Source organism: Muscardinus avellanarius (genome assembly GCF_963383645.1).
Source record: "Muscardinus avellanarius genome assembly, chromosome: 6".
NCBI classification, from domain to species: domain Eukaryota; kingdom Metazoa; phylum Chordata; class Mammalia; order Rodentia; family Gliridae; genus Muscardinus; species Muscardinus avellanarius.
In genome coordinates this window covers 48,044,652-48,054,447 of record NC_137791.1, presented here as the reverse complement: position 1 = coordinate 48,054,447, position 9,796 = coordinate 48,044,652, and positions in this window count along the sequence as shown.

Below are 9,796 nucleotides of genomic sequence, written 5' to 3'. Positions count from 1 at the left end.
AATTCCTAGCAACAGAAAACAGATTAGAAATGCTAGAGACCATAGCATAAACAAATAAGGGCTCTGAATCAGGCTGCTGAGAGAACTATTGACACAGAGAACAAGGTAAACTAACATGGTCCTCACTCTAGACTTTCCTGAGGACTTCTTAGTCACCTGGGATAATACATTCTCCTGTTATTGTTTAATCCATTGTGAGTAGTTACACTTTCTACCTTTTACAGAGTAACCAACTTTGAAAGAAGAAATACTGAACTATTCTATTCTCATAGAAACCTTTTATTCTCTTAGAAAACAAGAAGGCTAATTATATTTAATATAATAATCTGATTTGGTGTTCCATGTTAGCAACTCAAGAAAAGATCAGTAAAGTTGGGAACAAGGTTGTGAAGATAAGAATAAGTTCATTTTTATGCCATTGTTACTTGGTTTTTTTTTTCATTATTTCACTTTGCATCTCTTCTGTAAATTATATTTGACCATAAGCATCAGAATAAGGAGTGATGCACTGTATTTCCTTTTAAATACTTCAGGACTTTGAATAAAATGCTTTTATAAACTATGGCCTGTAATTTAAAATTTTGTACATAGTGCCGAGTATGGTGGAACACACCTGTAATCCCAGCATTTGTGAGTTTGAGACAGGAGGATGACAGGTTCAAATCCAGTCTTAGCAATTTAGCAAGACTCATTAGCAACTTAGTAAATTAGTAAGACCCTATTTCAAGATAAAAAATAAATAACCTAGGATGGGGGGGTATAGCCTGGAGGTAGAATGACCCTGGGTTCAATCCTCAGAATCACTGCCCAAAAAAGGCCTATTTACTTCACTACTCTCTAAACAAATCAGTAAGTCATCAACTAAAGTAAGCTCACCTCCAAGTCATTTGTTGCTTATCTTCTTTAAGGCAAGGAAATACTTACCTACAATATAAGTATTAAAATTATCAAAAATAGATATTCAAGGAACATACCAGTAGCATTACACTGAATAGCTTTGCTGTCTTAAAGTTCATAAACTAAGACATGCTAACTTCACGCCAAGAATACAACACATGTTTATCTTCCAATCACATTTGTTATTTTAGGTTACCATGGGTGGCAGTCGTATGTAAGAGCAATTAAAGAAATCTAATGAATGCTCCATGCGGCAGAGGAAGACTACAAAGGATCCTCCAAACTAATGCAATTTCTCCTTCAAAGACAGAGGAGGATTAATAGTCATTTTTATCTAAATCAAGAGGTTTATTTACCTATCACATGCTGTTTCCACTAATGACATAAGGAATGTATACATATATTATGAATTGGAGGCTATAAATGTACAACATTGGCAGTGTGTGTGATGATTACCGACAAGAATTAATCAGCATTCCTCGTGCCATACACAATGCCGTTAGAATAGAAACAGCAAATCTGTTCAAGCAGTGCAAACAAGCTGCAGAAGAGGCTAAACAAGTAAAAGTATATCATCAGTCATGACTCAAATTACATCTTTAAATTGTTTGCCAGCTTCCTTTAAATTAGTCATTTTAAGAACTCAGTCTCTGGTAGGCTTTATAAACTGGAGAGAACCCCATCTTCTCAGGCTCACAAGTTTGTTACAGTGTCAGTATGAAAATGCATTTAGCAACTCAGATGATAAATTAACTCCTACTTGATGAAGCTGATATGTTGCCATCGATATTTATGCGGTATTTCTCTTAATGATGGAATCTGTTGCTAAGCCTCAGAAGTTAATGATAGCAATATTGCTTGAGCTCCTAAAAAAAGTACAGATTGTGGTGCTGTTGCCAAATTCTTTCCAACTCAGTATTTTTTATTCTTTCCATTTTCATACAATTCTCAACATTTTTCATCAAATTGTGAGATCAGGCACTTCGGTTTTTGTTGCAGTCATTGCTTTTGCTAGCTTATTCTGGATATATTGAGGTTCTTGGTATTTTAATGGACTAAAATATTTGCCATTTTATTCTTTCAGATTTAGAGCTGATCATCCTATAGTCTTCAGGACTCTGGTGGTAAGGATTCTACTGGGGTCTTACGGTATGTAGAGACTTCTGTCAGATGGTAGATTTGGAACCATAACTGGCCTAAGGTATTTCTGGTATAAAATGTATTCTCTCTGCATACAAAATATATAAAGAAACACTTCTCTCCTAACCATGCTCTCTGGAATGTATTTCAGCTATTAGTGAAAATGTTTATGATTAATTAACTCTGAAAGAATGAAGGATAGAGGAGCAAAAATGAATTTAACTGAAAAATTCACACTCAATATTTAATAGATGACTTCTTCCCTTGTGGAGGATAATTGAGGCAAATCTGAAAATCTTAGCCCTTTCTTGTGGATAGGAGTCAAACAAACTTAATTTCAGTTTTCAACATCTACTCACTTGATGCTCAAGCAGGTTAGTCCCTGGAGATGTCAAAATGTCAAAAAAACAGTAATGATATCATCTCCCTTAGGGGACTGCCAACAAATTTTACAGGAACAGAAAGATAAATTGTTGAATCAAGTCTAATAGAACTGTGCTTAGTTTGTGAAATATACTAGCTATGATTAAAACTATGTGTATTATGAGAAAACATTATCATATTATTATTATTTTTTTTTTTTTTTGCTGGTCTGGAGATGGAACCTAGGTGCATTCAACCTCCGAGCTACACCCCCTGCCCTATTTTTTATTCTTTATTTTGAAACTGGGTCTCACTGAGTTGCAGAGGGCCTCACTTAGTAGCTGAGGCTGTTGACAAACCACGATCCTCCGATCTCAAACTCCCAAATGCTGGGATTACAAGCATGTGCCACCACGCCCAGCTCTACATCATCATATTATAATTATTGCTTTATAATATTGAATGTGAATAAAAACAAACAATATTATAAACTTGTACATGCAGCAAAAGTGTGCATACACTGAAGGGAAGGAACAGTCAGTCACCTGTGGATTAAGGTTAAGGATTGGGGTAACTGAAGGTCGAAAGAATTTGGATCACTATGAAGAAAGGGAACTGGGATAATTCATTTGTAGAAAATTTCCTTGGGTTTCCATTTGTTTTCAGTGTTGTTCAGTGTGGAAGATGAACACCCAAGCAAGACAAAACAAGGAAAGCAAAACAAAAAGATTAGAATGAAAGCAGAGGTACAACTGTTGTGCGTCTCACATCTCAGGTCTCTACTTTCCTCTCCCTATTTGTCCAAACTTAGTCCGTTAACAATCTCACTCAGGCCCATTATCTTTAAATTGTATTTGTACCCCTACCTATCTAGCTTGAACTCTAAGCCTCTATGTGCAATTGTACAAATTATCTTTACTTTGATGTCTGAGAAGCAGTTTAAGCTTGGTATGTCCTCAAACATAATTTAGTCTTCCCCATCTTAGCAAATAGTAACTTCACTTTCTTATTCACATTTAAAATCCTCAAATAGTTATTAATGCTTCTTTTCGATATATATATATATATATATATATATATATATATATATTCCTACATGTCTACAAAATATTGCCTTGATTTTATACTATATGCTGAATTCAACCTGTTTTTACAAACTTCACTATCATTAGCCTGGTTCCATTTGGTTTGGATTACAATAACCCTACCAAGCTGGTCTCCCTTCATCTTTGACTTTCTGTAGTCTATTCCCTTTCTCTCTTCTTTTTCTTCTTTCCTCTACCTCCAACTTCACTTCCCCCTCCCCCTCATCCCCCTCCTTCTTTTTCTTTGCATACTGGGGATTCAACTCAGGGGCATTCTGCCTCCAAGCTACACTACTAACCCTATTTTTTATTCTTTATTTTGAAACAGGGTCTAAGTTGTGGAGGGCCTCACTAAATAGCTGAGACTGACCATAAAACTTTGATCCTTCCCTTTTAGCCTCCCAAGTACTGAGATTACAAGTATGTGTCACCATGCCCCATTTAGCTACTCTATGTTTTTGTTTTGCTAATCTATGTTTTGTCTTACTACTCTATGTTTTTGTTCTACTAATTGTTTTTGTTTTTGTTTTGAAAGAGGATCTTAGTAAGTTGCTGTGGCTGGCCTTGAACCTATGATCCTCTGTCTTAGCCTCCTCCAAAGAACTGGGTTTATAGGTGTGGGCCACTACACCCAGCTTTAGTTTATTCTTAACACAATAATCAAAGAAGTTGTTTAACAATATATGCTAGATCTTGTTGGTCCTGTCTCCCTTAATCAAATTTTCCAAAGTTTTCTTTTTTATCCAGAGTAAAAGTAGGAGTCCTTAACAGGACACTACACAAACTTATCTCTCTTCTCTGACCATATTTTTATTCTCTCTCTTAAACTGTACCCCAAACACAATGGGATTCTTGTTGGTCCTTAAAATATTTCAGGCTTATTCCTGTGACATGGCCTTCTTGCCAGGTGAGTTATTTCCAAAACAGCCACATGGTTCACTTTCTTGGCTTCTTCCACTCTCAGCTCAAATGTCATCTTCTCAGATAAGCTTTCCCTAACTGTTCATTTAAAATTCTATTTCTCAGCGGGGCCAGGTGGCTTACCCTTGTAATCCCAATACTTGGGAGTCTGAGGCAGGAGGATCAAAGGTTCACAGACCCTCAGCTACTTAGTGAGGTCCTCTGGAACCTATTAAGACCCTGATTCAAAATGAAGAATAAAAAATAGAGCTAGGTGTATAGCTTGGAGGTAAAAATGTCCCTATGTTCAATCCCTAGTTCTGTAAATAAATTAATTAATAAATTTCCAGTTCTCTTCCTCATTTTTTATTACAGGCATTCCAAATCATATTTCTTCACCTGATTGTTTCATAGCATAGGCAGTATTACCATATTACATTTATATATATTTACTTCTTTGCTGACCAACCTCTTTCCTTCCATTAGAATGTAAGCTCTGCGAAAGGGGAGGGCTACATTCTGGTTGCCTAGATGAGTGGAGAGTATCTAGTGAATTTTTGTTGAATGAGACAATTTATCAATAAGCACAAACAACTTTGAAAAATTATGATAGGTAAGTCTGACATAGCCACCAAAAAAAGGAAGGACTTCCTTTAAAACACTGAGTCTTTAGCCAGGTTCTAAAAAATGAAGAGGCATTGTCCAAAAGAAGACAGAAGGGAAGAAGATTCTAGTTATTATGAACATGAATATAATTGAGAGGAAAAGCCCATCTTACAGCTTTAAGGACTGGAAGAATGTCTATGTGGCTGGAGCCTCAAAAAAGGAGTGGTAGGACAGGTGGTGAGATTGCAGATCCTGACCACAGAGGACCTTGCAGATCACAGGGATTTATTCTAAGCAATTAGAAGCCACTGCTGATAAGCTTGGAGCTGCATGAGATGTGTGTGTGTGTGTGTGTGTGTGTGTGTGTGTGTGTACTACTCAGGCTGTAGCATATCACATGTATTGAAGGCAGACATGAATGGTGCGGTTGCTGCTAAAACATCTCCATGAGAAATGCTAGCAGCTTGGACTAGGGTGATGGTATCTCTCGGGTCTCGGATTGCATCCTCTTTCTTTGCTGCCATTCCAATCTCTTTGCCTTCCATACTTTACCCTCAGGATTCACGTTCCAGCGTGGTCAAGTTTTGTCCTCTTCCATCTACTAGGAAGAGTCAGAAATAAAAGAGCTTCATCCTACCACCTCCAGCTACTACACAGCAGACTTTTCCCATGGATTTTTATCTATTTGAGTACTTATTTCAGCTGTTTAAGTTTTTAGGTGATGATAAATGTGCCAGAACCATTTCTTTTTATCGTAGTAGCCTTGGAAGCTGGCACATTGAAAGTATATGGTAGCGTTTGTTTAATAAATAAGAAATTCAATCAATTGCTGGTTTGCCACTGCAACAAAATATTGACAGTGTCCTTCTCTTTCCTGCTCTGTGCACATTAGGTGTTTTTTTTTTTTTTTAGATGAAGGCTTTTTCCATAGGTCAAAGTATATAAGATATTGATCAAGTCACCAAATAGAGAAATAGCTCAACATGCCCCAAATGTTCAAATTATGGAAGACAAATACTGTTTTTGGAAAATTCAACTGTATAGATAATATTAAACATGGTTTCTAAAGTGACTGAAAGTAAAATACAGTGAATTGAACTGGGAACTAAAGAATACTTTGAAACCCCAAAAGAATCCATGTAGTTTTCCCAGTTTCTCTGATTCCCAGAAAACAGGTTAAGTATTATAAGGTACTGAATCAACAAATACAATTAAAACGGTTTAATAGTGAAAGAATTCTTTCCAGTAAAGCTTCCTAACAAGCTACACTGACCCTTAAGTATTCTGTGGCATGACCTAAACTCTATTAAAAAAAAAAATGCTTGTGCTCATATATACTGATCTATCTACATGCATGTATATACATATAAATACACACAGTAATTCATTATTGTTATAAATAAAATGATAGGCAAATAATTAAGTTATAAAAATTCTTAAAGGATACAATGAATAAGAATGTTCAGCTGCATATGCTTTATTATAGTATCAAAGTTAATAATATAACTGAAATGTTTTTATTTTTAACCTACCTTCCAACTGTAGTTTTCTCAAAGCCATAAAACTTTAGATAGATTACTTTTCAGAATAATTGTAAACAATCATATTTCAAACAAGACAGCCAGATTATCCTACCATCTAACTATTAAATAAGTTATGTAATTCAGTGGTGCATTAAAAATGCCTCACACATAGGATGGACATTAGAGTCGTGTAGGTGGTCTAGGAAAGGGGGGAGGGGGAATAAATGGAGTCACTTCCATTGATATTACATACATAAATGACAATACCAAAGTAAATCAATGTACTGTGGGGGGAGGAAGAAAGCAGGAAGGAGCCAGGGGAAAGCTCACCAAGTCTGTTTGCATGCATGCATTACCCATCACTCTAAACTACAGCATGACGTGGGGCTGTAATGCATCAATTAGAGTATTAAAAACAAATAAATAAAAGTAATATTTTTGGAAAGAGGTATGTACACAGCTTCTAATTTGCAAAATAATAGCACCTGTAGAACAAAGTGATATTTGCAATAACAATCTGTAAGCAAATATTTACTGATATTTACCGTAAAAATTGGTTTGCTAGTTTACATTTTATATACAATGAAATTAAGAAACACTGACTTTAAAACTGGCCCCCAATTTTTCAATTTGAAAGGACACAAAGGTCTCAAGCCGTGATATTAGAATAAAAGATTAGAAACAAAAATTTCAAATGAGCAAAATCTTCATGTATAATATTTATGCAGTATATGCAAATATAATCTTAAATTTTATTCACTGTGTTTACTTCAAGTAACTTTTTATTAAAATAAGGACATGAAGGAAAGTGAGGAAAAATGGAATGCAGTTTCTGGATAAAACATAAGAACAACTTTCTTAGCCAGAGAAAACATATGTTTAGACAACATATAAAATTATCTGGATCAAGGTCTAAGTAAGTTATATATATTCTCCTCACACCTCTTTTGCTTCCATTTTTGGTTTATTCAAGGACTCTCAAAGAATTATCCTATTATATATGAACCTCCAGGTATTTGTATTATTGGTTACTGCAAGTAAATAAAATTCTCTTTCTGAAAATTCAACTTATGCCGGGCGTGGTGGCGCACGCTTGTAATCCCCGCGCTTGAGAGGTGGAGACAGGAGGATCGCGCTGGTTCGAAGCCAGCCTTGCTGGCTTAAGAGACCCTGTTTCCACATTTTAAAAAAAAGTTAAAAAAATAGGTCTGGGAGTGTAGCCCGTGGGCATGTATCCCGGAGGTAGAAGGGCTTCCAGGAACCCCAGTACAACCAAAAAAAAAAAAAAAAAAAAAAAAAGAAAAGAAATTCAACTTACTATATTTAGCATACTGTTGTTCACCCCAAAATATATAGTAAAGAATATAGTGACTTACCTGAGAAACTGCTGAGCATTTGGAAGTTCCTATTAACTCAAATTACCAAATTCTTCTTTCTCACTCTTTGTAATCTATTTTTCTTCCCCTTGCTCTGATATTTTATATTTGCAATATTATACTAACAGAACACAGGTTGATAGTTGATAAAATTTAAAAAGATCTTCTAATATGGTATTATATGTTATGGGCACAGACTCAATTGTATGATGTTTCATATTTGTAATCATATTAAGGATTTGCACGTTTATAATCAGGTTTTACTTTTGTTGTAATTTTTAAGGCATCAAAAAACTAGATCTTTGACGCCGGGCATGGTGGCACACGCTTGTAATCCCCGTGCTTGGGAGGCGGAGACAGGAGGATTGTGCAGGTTCGAAGCCAGCCACACTGACTTGAGACCCTGTTTCCAAATAAAAATATAAAATAGGTCTGCGAGTGTAGCCTGGAGGTAGAAGGGTTTCCAGGAACCCCAGTACCACCAAAAAAAAAAAAAAAAAAAAAAAAGTAGACCTTTGTACTGACAAGCAATGAAATAAGGTTAAGAACATTCTTTATCTACTAATAGGTAGCATGGGTGGACCACTGTATTCCATAACTTAAAAAGTAACACAATAAAAAATTCATCTCAGAGTATTGCTTGGAGTGGCTGAAAGTGGAATTCTGATGTTACACATTTCTTCATGCACATTCGTGTTTTTAAGTATCACCACTAGGACTTTTCATTCCTGGCACAAGGGATGCCTGAGATGGCTTTTTCCTGGCACTCATAATGCAGTGGGAAATAAAAGCTGGGGGACATTCAATTCTTCAGAGTTCTCTGACCTTTTCAAGTTTTTAACAGAAACATATCCCTTTAGAAATGTTCAAGGATTATGTTGTTCTTTTGCCTTTCTTTATATAAGAAAAAATACATAAGGAAAACCAAAATGAACATTACAGGCATATTTTATGAAAGGTTTTTGAGACAGTATTCCTTCTATTGAATGTAAGTGAGGAATTATAAGCTTTTTTCATTAACACAACTAGATTTTCAATATCATGTGACCATGACTCAATACCACAAATAAAGATTTTTCCATGGAAAATAGAGATATTTTGAATACTAAAGTCCTTTATTCAACAACACAGAAATTTCACAAAAACAACTGGGCAAATTGAAGTGATTTTTTTGTTTTTTTTTTTTTTTACAGTTTTGTACATGCCCCATAAGTGATTTTCTTTAATAAATACACTGTTTTCCAAAACTGCTTTTTAAATAATTGCACAAGCATACATACACCTTACACAAATATCTATTAGAAAATTTAATAGATAACTGCACAGTTCAGAATAGGAGAGCACTGTGAAAGGAGTACACTTTGTGGTCCACGTTCCTGAAATATCTCTCTGGCTATTTTGCGATTGTGAAAATGGAATCCCTCCTAAAACAGTAGCTGTCTTTTATTCACTAAAAATACAGATCTCAGTGTGAAATGCCAAATTTAATAAAAACAAAATCTGAAACATTTAGCTGTTACATGAGAACCAACTGTTTGATATCACGATGAATCTAGCCATGATCAAAGACCCACTACAGCTTTTTGCTGAACATATTTGACCCTGAATAGTGTGCTCATTTAACTTCTTTCCTTTTTTTCATTATTTGATTACAGACGCTGCCCGCTTAAAGGCTTTCTACGCTTTAGCATGAATTGCACCACTTACACGCCAGGGGTTCTGCATGCAAGGAAGGCAATGTTCCTTTCTCTTAGTGATTATTTAATTCACTCATCAAGCCCATCCTCTCTTGCTCCCTATAGGTGTGTTTAGAAGAAGGAAGTTGAGTGTCGGAGATTAAGCAACCAGGAGACAGTTTTATATAGGCTTACATAGAGGAAAGAAGACTATTACTGTTTTCTCTCCC